The sequence below is a fragment of the Myxine glutinosa genome, chromosome 10 (assembly GCF_964187855.1).
Source record: "Myxine glutinosa chromosome 10, kmMyxGlut1.1, whole genome shotgun sequence".
NCBI lineage: Eukaryota > Metazoa > Chordata > Myxini > Myxiniformes > Myxinidae > Myxine > Myxine glutinosa.
In genome coordinates this window covers 85421866-85433542 of record NC_136270.1, presented here as the reverse complement: position 1 = coordinate 85433542, position 11677 = coordinate 85421866, and positions in this window count along the sequence as shown.

Here is an 11677-nt window from a genome sequence, read left to right as displayed (position 1 = left end):
CCCGGCGGCGAACGAGTTTGCTCGCCTGCTCACGGAGTTCCCGGCCCTCACGCGGCCGACGTTTTCGGCCGTCGCAGTACGGCATGGGATCGAGCACCACATACCAACCACGGGCCCGCCGGTCTACGCCAGGGCCCGCCGCCTCGACCCAGCCAAGCTCGCCGTGGCGAAGGCCGAATTCGACGCGTTGGAGCACCTCGGCATCGTGCGGCGCTCCGATAGCGCGTGGGCCTCGCCACTGCACATCGTGCCAAAGCCAGGGGGTGGATGGCGCCCGTGTGGCGACTACCGCCATCTCAATGACGCTACCACCCCCGACAGGTACCCGATCCCGCATATCCAAGACTTCTCCGCCCGTCTGGCGGGACGGGTCATTTTTTCGAAAATTGATCTTATACGGGGATATCACCAGGTACCTGTCAGGGCGGCCGACGTCCCTAAAACGGCAGTCATCACGCCGTTCGGCTTATTCGAATTCTTGCGGATGCCGTTTGGTCTCAAGAACGCGGCTCAGGCGTTCCAGCGCTTGATGGACGGCGTGCTGCGTGACCTGCCGTTCCTTTTCGTTTACCTGGACGACATCCTCGTCGCCAGCACGTCCCGGGCCGAGCACCTCCTCCACCTCCGAACACTGTTCGGGCGCCTCAGCGAGCACGGCCTCATCGTCAACCCGGCCAAATGCCACTTCGGCACGACGGCCATTGATTTTTTGGGCCACCACATCACCAAGAACGGGGCCGTGCCGCTGCCAACCAAGGTCGAGGCCATCACCACGTTCCCGCGTCCCCGCACCATAAAGGCCCTGCAGGAATTCCTGGGAATGGTGAATTTTTATCACCGCTTCGTGCCCCGTGCTGCTCAACTCATGCGGCCCCTCTACAAAGCCCTCCGGGGCAAGCCGGCCAAGCACGACATCGCTTGGTCCGCAGCAATGGATGCGGCCTTCCAAAGCTCAAAGCGGGCCCTCGCCGACGCAACACTGCTCGCTCACCCGGTGCTCAACGCTCCCATCGCCCTCACCACGGATGCCTCCGACTAAGTGGTGGGCGCCGTACATGAGCAATGGGTGAACGGGGTTTGGCAGCCACTCGCTTTTTTCAGCCGGCAGCTCCGGCCGAACGAGCTCAAATACAGCACGTTTGACCGGGAGCTCCTCGGTCTACACCTGGCCGTCCGCCATTTCCGCCACCTCCTGGAGGGCCGACCTTTCACGGCGTTCGTCGACCACAAGCCATTGGTTTACGCCATGGCCAAGGTCACAGAGCCGTGGTCGGCCCGCCAACAGCGCCACCTCTCCGCCGTGTCGGAGTTTACCACGGACATCCGGCACGTCGCCGGCAAAAACAACGCCGTGGCCGACTGTCTTTCCCGGGCCAGCGCGAACGCGGTCCACCTGGGCGTGGACTTTGCGCTTATGGCGGCGGACCAAACCACCGACACCATGGTGCAAGCCCTCCGGGCGGCGGACACGGGCCTCCGCCTGGCTGACACCCCCTTCGCGGACACTGTCCTGCTCTGCGACGTCTCCCAAGGCCAGCCTCGCCCCATCGTGCCCGTCACCTGGCAACGCCGCATCTTCGCCTCCCTCCACGGCCTTTCCCACCCGGGCCGGAAAGCTTCCCAGAAGCTGGTGTCGGCGCGATTCGTCTGGCACGGCCTTCGTCGGGACATCCGCGATTGGACCAGCACCTGCACGGCCTGCCAACGGGCCAAGGTCCACCGACACACCCAGGCCCCGCTGGCACCTTTCACCATGCCCGAACGACGTTTCGACCACGTCAACGTGGATATGGTGGGCCCCCTCCCCCCGTCACGGGGGTTCACACACCTGCTCACCATGGTGGACAGGACCACCAGGTGGCCGGAGGCCGTTCCCCTCGTCTCCACCACCACCGCCGACGTGGCGCAGGCTTTCATCGCCACCTGGGTCGCCCGCTTCGGCGCACCGGCGGACATCTCGTCAGACCGCGGACCACAGTTCACCTCCGAGCTGTGGGGCGCGGTCGCCCGCAACCTGGGGGTCAAGCTCCACCGTACTACGGCCTACCACCCCCAAGCAAACGGGTTGTGCGAGCGATTCCACCGCTCCATGAAGGCCGCGCTCATGGCCGGCCTTCAAGACGGCGGTTGGGCCGACCGGCTGCCGTGGGTCCTTTTGGGCCTCCGCACGGCCCCCAAGGAGGACCTCCAGGCATCCACCGCCGAGCTTGTCTATGGCCAGGCGCTACGCGTCCCGGGCGAATTCGTGCCCGACGCTACCAGTCCCTGGTCCGCAGCTCACCAGCGCTCGGACCTCCAGGAGGCCGCCCGACGGTTTGCCCCCGTGCCAACATCCCACCACGGTGACCCCCAGTCCTACGTCCCCCCAGCACTTCACACAGCGGAGTATGTTTTTGTGCGTCACGACGCACATCAGGGGCCACTCCGGCCGCCGTACGACGGGCCCTTCCGGGTGCTGCGACGGGACGACAAGTCGTTCGTCATCGACATCGGCGGCAGGTCGGACCGGATTGCGGTGGACCGCCTCAAGCCGGTGCACGTGGACGTCGACCACCCACCACGGGTGGCCCTTCCGCCGCGGCGAGGCCGCCCCCCGTCCACGGTGCCCCCCACTCGACCGCCCACCACCACACCGGACCCCCTCCCACGACCCGCCAGGGGTCGCTTCGGCCGGGTCATCAGGACCCCCCTCAAATTGACCCTGCCGGTGCAAGTCGATTCTGGGGGGACGTGTGTAGCGGCTACCGCTGGGTTTTCACAATCGCCTTGCACCTATCAAGGACGCGGAGCGATCACCATGCCGGGCTCGTCCAGGACGCCCGGGCAGGCCCACGCTCAACTTGCCAGGCCTCGGTCGGGACGCCCGGACATGCCCGGGCAGGCTCGCCCTCAACTTGCCAGGCCGCAGCCAGGACGCTGGGCCACGCCCCCTCTCGCCTTTCCTGGGCAAACGCTCCGGGATAATATGTATATATATTGCTGCCCGATAAACGGGCTTTTCAGAGTGCCTGAGTGTTTGGTTTGATTAAAGCAACTCGGATGAATTCCAGCTTTTTGTCGCGTCCATTCTTCCGATCGACGTGGGAGCCCCAGCTCCTTCAATACAATGTATGCTGGACTTATATCTAAAAGAACAGGTGACCTTCAGTGGCGTTTGGCCCACTGGATTGTTCCTTCCAATGCCGTCATTCGTTTTTTTCCCCCCATTTCCGGCTGTTGCCCCTTTTGTCCGGAGAGGGAAGACTTGTTTCATGCCTTCATTAATTGTGAAAGACTTTCTCCTTTGCTTTATTGGTTAAACTTTATTTCCCATAGATTGCGGATTACCTTTTCTTTGAAGGCTTACATTTTGGGTTTCCTCCCAAAAAGGAAACTACATCTATTGTATTCGGTTTCCTAACCGCTACCGCTAAACTTGCTGTATACCTGTCACGGAAGGCGAAACTGGGCGGTAGACCCATGCAAGAATGCAGTATTATGTTTTTTTTTTTTAGTTCTTTGGTGTCAGCAAGGCTCAAACTTGAATTCAACTATGCCCAAACTGCAAACGACCTTGCAAATTTTATTGCGACCTGGTGCGTTGAAGGGATTTGTAAAGTCCAAAATAACAAATTAATAATTTATTTATAATATATTTCGGTTGTTCTCATACACTGTTACATGCTTCTCCTTGCCAGCCTTTTTCTCCCCCTTGTCTTGACCTACTCTTTCTTTCTTCCGTCTCTCCTCATGTTTGCAAATGCGAATGTAAATTTGTACATATAAAATTAATTATGCCTAGTTTAGAAATTATGCCTAGGTTTTCTCCTTGTGTTTTTTTTGGTATTTTCGCCTTTTCTGTTGTTTGGATTGCAGTGCACTGATTGTTTTTTCCTTTCGGGATTTCTATGACTTTGCTGATTTTCCTTGAAGAATTTCCTTTGGTGTTACTCTTGTTTTATACTTTTATAATAAAAAGTTTAAAAGTCAAAATCTCTCTCTCTCTCTCCCACCCCTCTCTCTCTCGCCCACCCCTCTCTCTCTCTCGCCCACCCCTCCCTCTCTGTGTCTGTGTATGTGTATGTGTCTGTTTGTTTCTCTCTCTCTCTCTCTCTCACCCCTCTCAATCTCTCTCTCCCACCCCTCTCTCTCTCTCCCACCCCCCCTCTCTCTCTCACTCGCCCACCCCTCTCTCTCTTGCCCACCCCTCTCTCTCTCTCGCCCACCCCTCTCTCTCTCTCTCTGTCGCCCACCCCTCTCTCTCTTCCCCTACCCCTCTCCCTCTCCCCTAACCCCCTCTCCCTCTCTCTCCTCCCCCCCACTTCTCTGTATCTCCCCCCCATCTTTCTCTCTCCCTCCCCCACTCCTCTCTGTCCCCCCCCCCTCTCTGCCTCCACTCCTCTCTGTCTCTCCCCCACCTCTCTCCTCTCTCACTCTCCCCCACTCATCTCGCTATACTGTCTGTTTGAGGGGTTAGTGGGAGAAGAGGTGCGTTGAGTACCAGGTAACTGGTTATAGAGAAGCATTGCATCAGCGGCAGATGTGCCCACAGAAAATGATGCAACCAGCAGCAGGGTGGCTGCACACGAACCACGCACCACCCTCTCTGTCTCTCTCCCCCCTCCCCTTCTGTCTTCCCCCCACTCCACCCCCCACCTCTCCACCCCGTCACCTCTCCCCATACTCCTCTCCATTCCCCAACCCCTCCCTCTCGCTCTCCCCCCGATCTCGCTCTCTACTCTCTGTTTGAGGAGTTCGGTGGGAGGGTAGTTGTGTGTGTGTGTGTGTGTGTGTGTGTGTGTGTGTGTGTGTGTGTGTGTGTGTGTGTGTGTGTGTGTGTGTGTGTGTGTATGTGTGTACATACGTGTGTGTATCTTCCCAGAGCAGGAACAGCACAATTGCACAATTACTGATACTCTGGTATGTCATGCTGTGTTCTTCATCATTTAATTGCACTGCTGACTTTGGAAATTTTTCACTCATGCTGAAACTTGTGACCTCTCACGGAAACGTGTTTTCCAATGTGAGTCAATCGAACTGCGTCACAAATTATTTTACAATGTGTCACACGCGAAGCCAATTTCTGCTTAAAGGAGAATTTGTTCTGCGGAACTACTTGGTTAACGTCGCTCTCTGATGTCGCTGCATCGCTCTCTGAGGTAATAGAGGTGTCTGTGGCTTTGCATAACACGAGGAAATTAAAGAATAATGGCGAAATTCAAGTGAAAGGTTAAATTGTTGTTTAAATGAGCAAGAGGAAATTCATTTCAATTTACGTTTAAAAATTTGTAGGAAAATACGTTTTGTTTGTATAACTCATTAACTTTTCGTGTCAGTCCATGGGTTCACTGATTGGTCCTCTCATGATGAATTATTTATTTGTAGTTTGTCAGCCACGGAGATGCTGGTGACGCACAAAATCCATGGCACGTTCAGACAAGTGATGTCACGACCAGGGCAGCAGATGGCGCAATTGAAGCGACAAGGAAATCTGCCTCCCAAACAAACATTCGCCATTTCTGTCTCTGCTGGAATCTATATACATTTTGGCTCCAGACAGTGTCTCTTATTAAACCACCTTAGAAAATAATAATAATAACCTTTATTGTCCCATATTCAGGAAAATTCTTCTTTGAAAAAAAAAAAACATTTCTAAAATTGTGCCCTTGCATCATAAATACAGTATTTACAACGGTAAACCATTCAGTACCGTTGAGATATGATTATTTATTACTCCTACCGCATAATGTATTATTAAGTTACCATGATTTGCTTGTTATCTGCTATACCGTGCACGAATAATTAAATAGCATGTGTTTATCATTGATTACTCTCAGATGCCATGCTTCACATTTTTATACAAGTTTTTTTTAGTTTTATGAGGGTTTGTGTGTGTGTATAAATATAAATACGCCCCCACCCTCCCCAAGAGAAAAAAATTCCATTGATACAGCAAATTATCCATTTCATCAAGATTAAAATTGACAATCTTGATCAAAGCTCGGGTCAACAGGAAGAAAAGTGACGATTTTTCAGATAAAAAATGATGATTTTGGAAGGTTGACCTTGAGTTGACCTTTGACGTTTTGACCTCAAAAATAGTTGGTTTCCCTATTTAGTGACTCAATGTGCAAATGCTGTTCAATTGTCAAGTCAATCGGATGAAAATTGACGGATTTTAGATGAAAATTGATGATTTTTAAAATTTGACCGTAACTTGACCTTTGACCTTTTGACCTCAAAAATAGTATGTTTCCCAATTTAGTGACTTGATATACAAATGCTATTCAATTTTCAAGTCAATCGTATTTAAAATGGCGATCTTAAAAATTTGACCTCCAGATGACCTTTGACCTTTGACCTCAAAATCGATAGGCTTCTCAATTGGGACGACTTATACAACTTGGTGAAGTTTCGTGACAATCGGTTTAGAATTGTGACCTGTAGGCCGGTGACAAACAGGCAAACAGACAGACAAACAGACAGAACCACAAACGGAACCGACCAATATACTTGAAAAATATTCGATTTTGCAAGTAATAAATAAAAAATATATATAGTGTACCGGTATCGGCACACACACAGGGCTCTGGAGGTGTGTACCTGGACCTGCCACGACTGCCGACCCTGAGGCCACCAGGCCACGGATAACTCGGCAGCCGACGGGCTCTTAAGCAACCGTCAACTGTTAAGCAAAGCAACCGGCTGTTAGGGATAATTAGGTTTAACAGGGTCCTCCTGCCTTTTATGTGGTGTTACCTGTTGGTGACCTAATGACCTCAGCTAAGGTCGGTGCTCTCGGCGTTGAACCGTCTTCCAACTACTACGACGGCTGGGGTAACCGTGCGTGAACACTGACTAACTAGACGGAAGCCTTTCCTCAGTGAAAGACACATGAAAGCCCACTTGGAGTTTGCAAAAAAAGCACCTAGAGGACTCTCAGACTGTGAGAAGCAAGATTCTGTGGTCTGATGAAACCCTGATTGAACTGTTTGGCTTCCGTCTGGCCACTCTGCCATAAAGCCCAGATCGGTGGGGTGTTGCAGTGATGGTTGTCCTGGAAGTTTCTCCCATCTTCACAAAGGATCTCTGGAGCTCAGCCAGAGTGACCATCGGGTTCTTGGTCACCTCTCTTACCAAGGCCCTTCTACCCCAATTGCTAAGTTTGGCCGGGCGGCCAGCTCTAGGAAGAGTCCTGGTTATTCCAAACTTCTTCCATTTAAGAATTATGGAGGCCACTGTGCTCTTGGGAACCTTCAATGAAGCAGAAATGTTTTTGTAGGCTTCCCCAGATCTGTGCCTCGACACAATCCTGTCTCTGAACTCTGACCTCATGGCTTGGTTTTTGCTCTGATATGCATTGTCAGCTGTGAGACCTTAAATAGACAGGTGTGTGCCTTTCCAAATCATGTCCAATCAATTGAATTTACCACAGGTGGACTCCAATCAAGGTGTCGAAACATCTCAAAGATGATCAAGAGAAACGGAAGGCACCTGAGCTAAATTTCAAGCGTCATAGCAAAGGGTCTGAATACTTATGTCAATGTGATATTTCAGTTTTTTCTTTTTAATAAATTTGCGAAACTTTCTAAAATCCTGTTTTTTCTTTGTCATTATGGGGTATTGAATGTAGATTGATGGGGGGAAAATGAATTTAAACGATTTCAGCATAAGGCTGCAACATAACAAAATGTGAAAAAAGTGACGGGGTCTGAATTCTTTCTGAATGCACTCCACATATACAGTCACGTGAAAAAGTAAGTACACCCCATGTAAAGTTTTGACTTTTTCAACATATTTCAACATACAGCTATTTGATCTTCATTTCAAAAATATAGATAGATAAAGGTGATATAATATAACAAATATCATGAAACATTTACATTTTGTAGTCCATTGTATAATTTAAATAAACATAAATGCAAATTTCGCATGTGGAAAAAGTAAGTACACCCTTGACTCCAATAGGTGGTATTGCCCCCTTTGGCAGAAACAACCTCAAGTTGGCGTTTCTTATAACTGTCTACCAGTCTCTGACATCGACTGGGAGAAATTTTTGCCCACTCCTCCATGCAGAATTCTTTCAGCTGTGCGATGTTTGAGGGGTTTCTTGCATGCACAGCTCGTTTCAAATCCCCCCACAACATCTCGATGGGATTTAGATCCGGGCTTTGACTTGGCCATTCCAGGACCGTCCATTTCTTTCTTTTCAGCCATTCCCCTCCAAATTCCTTGCCCCTCCCCTCCAAATCTTCCCCATCACCCATCCCTTTCAAATCTTCCACCTTGCCCCTCCCCTCCAGATCATTCCCATCACCCATCCCTTTCAAATCTCCCCCCTTGCCCCTTTTCCTCCTAAACTCACCCCCACACCCCTCCCCTCCGAGACTCTCTCGCACCTCCCCTCCGAGACTCCTCTCTCACCCCTCCTCCTCAAAGCGTCCTCCCCGCTTCTTCCCCCTTCCAACTTTCACCTTCATCTCCCCCAACCTTCTGCCTCGCTCTCCCCCCTCCTCAAATAACACCTCACTGTGCCTCACCCAATCACCATCAAACCTTTTGTCCGCCCCATCCTTCCCTTTCTCCAAGCTATTCTAAAATCTCTGACACACCTTCAACAGCTCTCCCTACCTCTTCCTCCTCTTCCACATCTTACCCTACCCCTCCCCCCCTGTTCTGTATCCGATGCTCCCCCTTCCTCTTCATTAACGGTATTGACTTCAAACATCCGGGGCCTTCGCTTAAACTTGACTGATTTCTCCATACAGGTTGCTTCTGACAAACCAGACGTGATCTGCTTAACAGAAACTTTCCTCCTTCATGATGTCTCTGATTCCTTGGTATCTCTCCCAGGTTACTCCCTCCTCCGGTATGATAGACCTGAATCTCGTCCTGGAGGTGGGGTTGCTATCTTTATTTAAAAAACTCTCGTCCTCACTCGTCCTGCACTGCCCTCTCTCCACCTCACCCCCAGGAATACCTCTGGCTTCGGCTTCCCCATCGCTCCCACCTTTTGTTCATATGTGTGTTGTACCGTCCACCAAACAGTGATGACTCCATCTACATCTCGCTGTCTGATCATATGGACCAACTTCTATCTACCCATCCCAACTCTCTCTTCCTCATATGTGGTGATTTCAATTGTCACCATGCCAGTTGGCTGGGTGTGGGTACCTCTCTCACCAGCCATGGCTCCTCAGAAAAGGACTTCTGCGACTCACTGGGACTGGCACAATCTGTCAATTTCCCGACCCGGATCTCAGTCAACGGAGCATCTTCTCTTCTGGACTTGGTTTTGACTAACTTCCCTGAAAATGTCTGCTGCTCTTCTTCTGCTCCAATCGGCTCATCTGATAATGTGCTTGTTAAAGTGGACATCTCTCTGACCATTCTCAGAGAGCCTCCTCAGCGTCGACGAGTCTGGCATTTCACTCAGGCCAACTGGCACGGTCTTCAAGCAGCCAACAATCATCTGGACTGGTCTCCCATCTCTACCGCCTCTGACATCAACTCATCCTGGGAATTCTTCCAAAGTAAATCGCTCTCTCTCATGCACAGATTTATCCCATCTCGTCTTCAGTTGTCATACCTTTCCTCCCATCCGTGGTACACGGAATCTTGTGGTGAGGCTGTTTCCCAGACACAACTTGCCTTTGTCTCCTGGAAAGCAAATCCAATGGAAGGAAATCTCATTTCCTTTCACAAAGCCCGAAACAAGTGTGTGTCCACCCTCAGGAGAGCCAGGAAACAATATCTCTCCGTTCTCAAGACCGAACACTCTTATCTGTCTCCCTCTTCCAAATCCTGGTGGCATCTGGTCAAATCTGTTTCTGGTGTTTGTTCCCCCTCCATCCCCTCCCTCACCTCAAACGGCTACACAGCTGACTCCGCACGTGAAAAAGCTGAATGCCTCAACTCTGTGTTTGCCTCTAAATCTTGTGTCCCAAACCCATCCCTCTCTGTACCCACCGTACTGTTACGGATTTGTCTCTTCCGTTGTGGTGGTTTGCATCCACTGTAAATATTTCCGATTCCATGTATTATTATTGTTGTCATTTAAAGGGAATAGATATTTCTAGTTTCAAAAGTTAAAAGTTAATGTTAAAAGAAACAGGAAACCGGATCGGGAACCGGACGAAAAACCGGAAGAAGACGAGGAGAGAAAAAAGGGTAGAGCGAAGTAAAGTCGGACAAGAAGCTGGTTGCTTTGCGGTCTGGATCGAACGTTGTCGAGCAAGAGTCACGAGTGAACTTTGGGTTTCCTGGGAAAAGGGATTCCTGTGATTGAGTTGTTATCGCTGTGACTGATCAACCTGCACGTCAGGTTTGGCGTTGGATTCCGAGGAATCATCATCGGGCCGTTGCGTCTCGAGAACGAGCCGTCGGCCATTTTGACTTGCACACTTTGCTCATCGCGAAAGGTCTTTGCTTCGCGTCAGCCGTTTTCACCATTCAGACGTCTATCTGGGATGTGTGTGTGCAACGCGGATTTTGAAGGCAAACCTGAGGTTCGCCGATTTGGAGCTGTAAAACATCCATACCAGAGGGTGTGATTTCACAGTCGCCTTGAGTGCGCTTTTACGCAGCTTTGGGCCGCGTGACTCTTTGCGCTGCTTTGGCCGCGTACGCCTTTGTGCAGTTTTGGCGGCATGACTGGGCCCGTCATCTGAACGGGATTCTGGTTTCGATTCGACATTGCACTGACGATCGCTGGAAGGGATCAACTTAGAGCTTGAAGACGGGAATATAGAGACATTGGGGAATGTTCATTTTTCACTCACTTGGAGCAATGTGAGGTAACTTATACTAGCTAATGGTACCATCATAAGATATACATCGATTGTACTTTTGATTGCTATTATTGTTGTATTGTTATTCTTGTGTGATTTTTAATACAATATTTGTTTGTTGGTAACAATTGGTGTGGTTTCACCATTGATTTTAGACACAGGATAACACACTTTTCTGCTGTGACTCCTCTCGGGGCTCGGAGGTACACCATGACCAGGGGGTCGGGGAGGAGCACGTAACAGTACCCAGTCGTACCCAGCTGCTCCTGGACTCTGTGTCCTTTCCTCCTGACAAGGTGGAAAAGTTTCTGTCAACCCTCGACTCTGATTCTGCAACTGGACCTGACGGCATCAGCCCACGGGTCCTAAAATCCTGTTCTTCCGCTCTTTCACTCCCTCTCTCTGTTCTCTTCACCCTCTCTTTTGCTCAAGGTCATCTGCCATCTGCTTGGAAATCAGTCAACATCACCGCTTTGCACAAAAAATGTGCAAAAACAGATCCCAGCAACTACAGACCAAACAGCCTTCTCCCAATTATCAGCAAAGTCATGGAATCCATCATTGCTTCGGATATGAAATCTTTCCTCTTCTCCAATGGCTTGATCTCTGATCATCAATTTGGTTTCAGACCAGGTCACTCTACTCTGGACATGCTGCTTCTGCTTTCTCAACCATGGATGGAGGTCCTCAATGCCAAACAGGAAATTAGAGCTGTCTCCCTTGACATATCACATGCCTTCGATACGGTCTGGCACCCCGCTCTGCTCACCAAACTCTCCTCCTTTGGTATCCATGGAAATCTCCACGCATAGCTGGCGGACTTCCTCTCGAGTCATAGTCAACGTGTGGCCCTGAATGGGTTTCTGTCATCTCCTCTTCCTGTTCAGGCTGGAGTTCCCCAAGGCAGT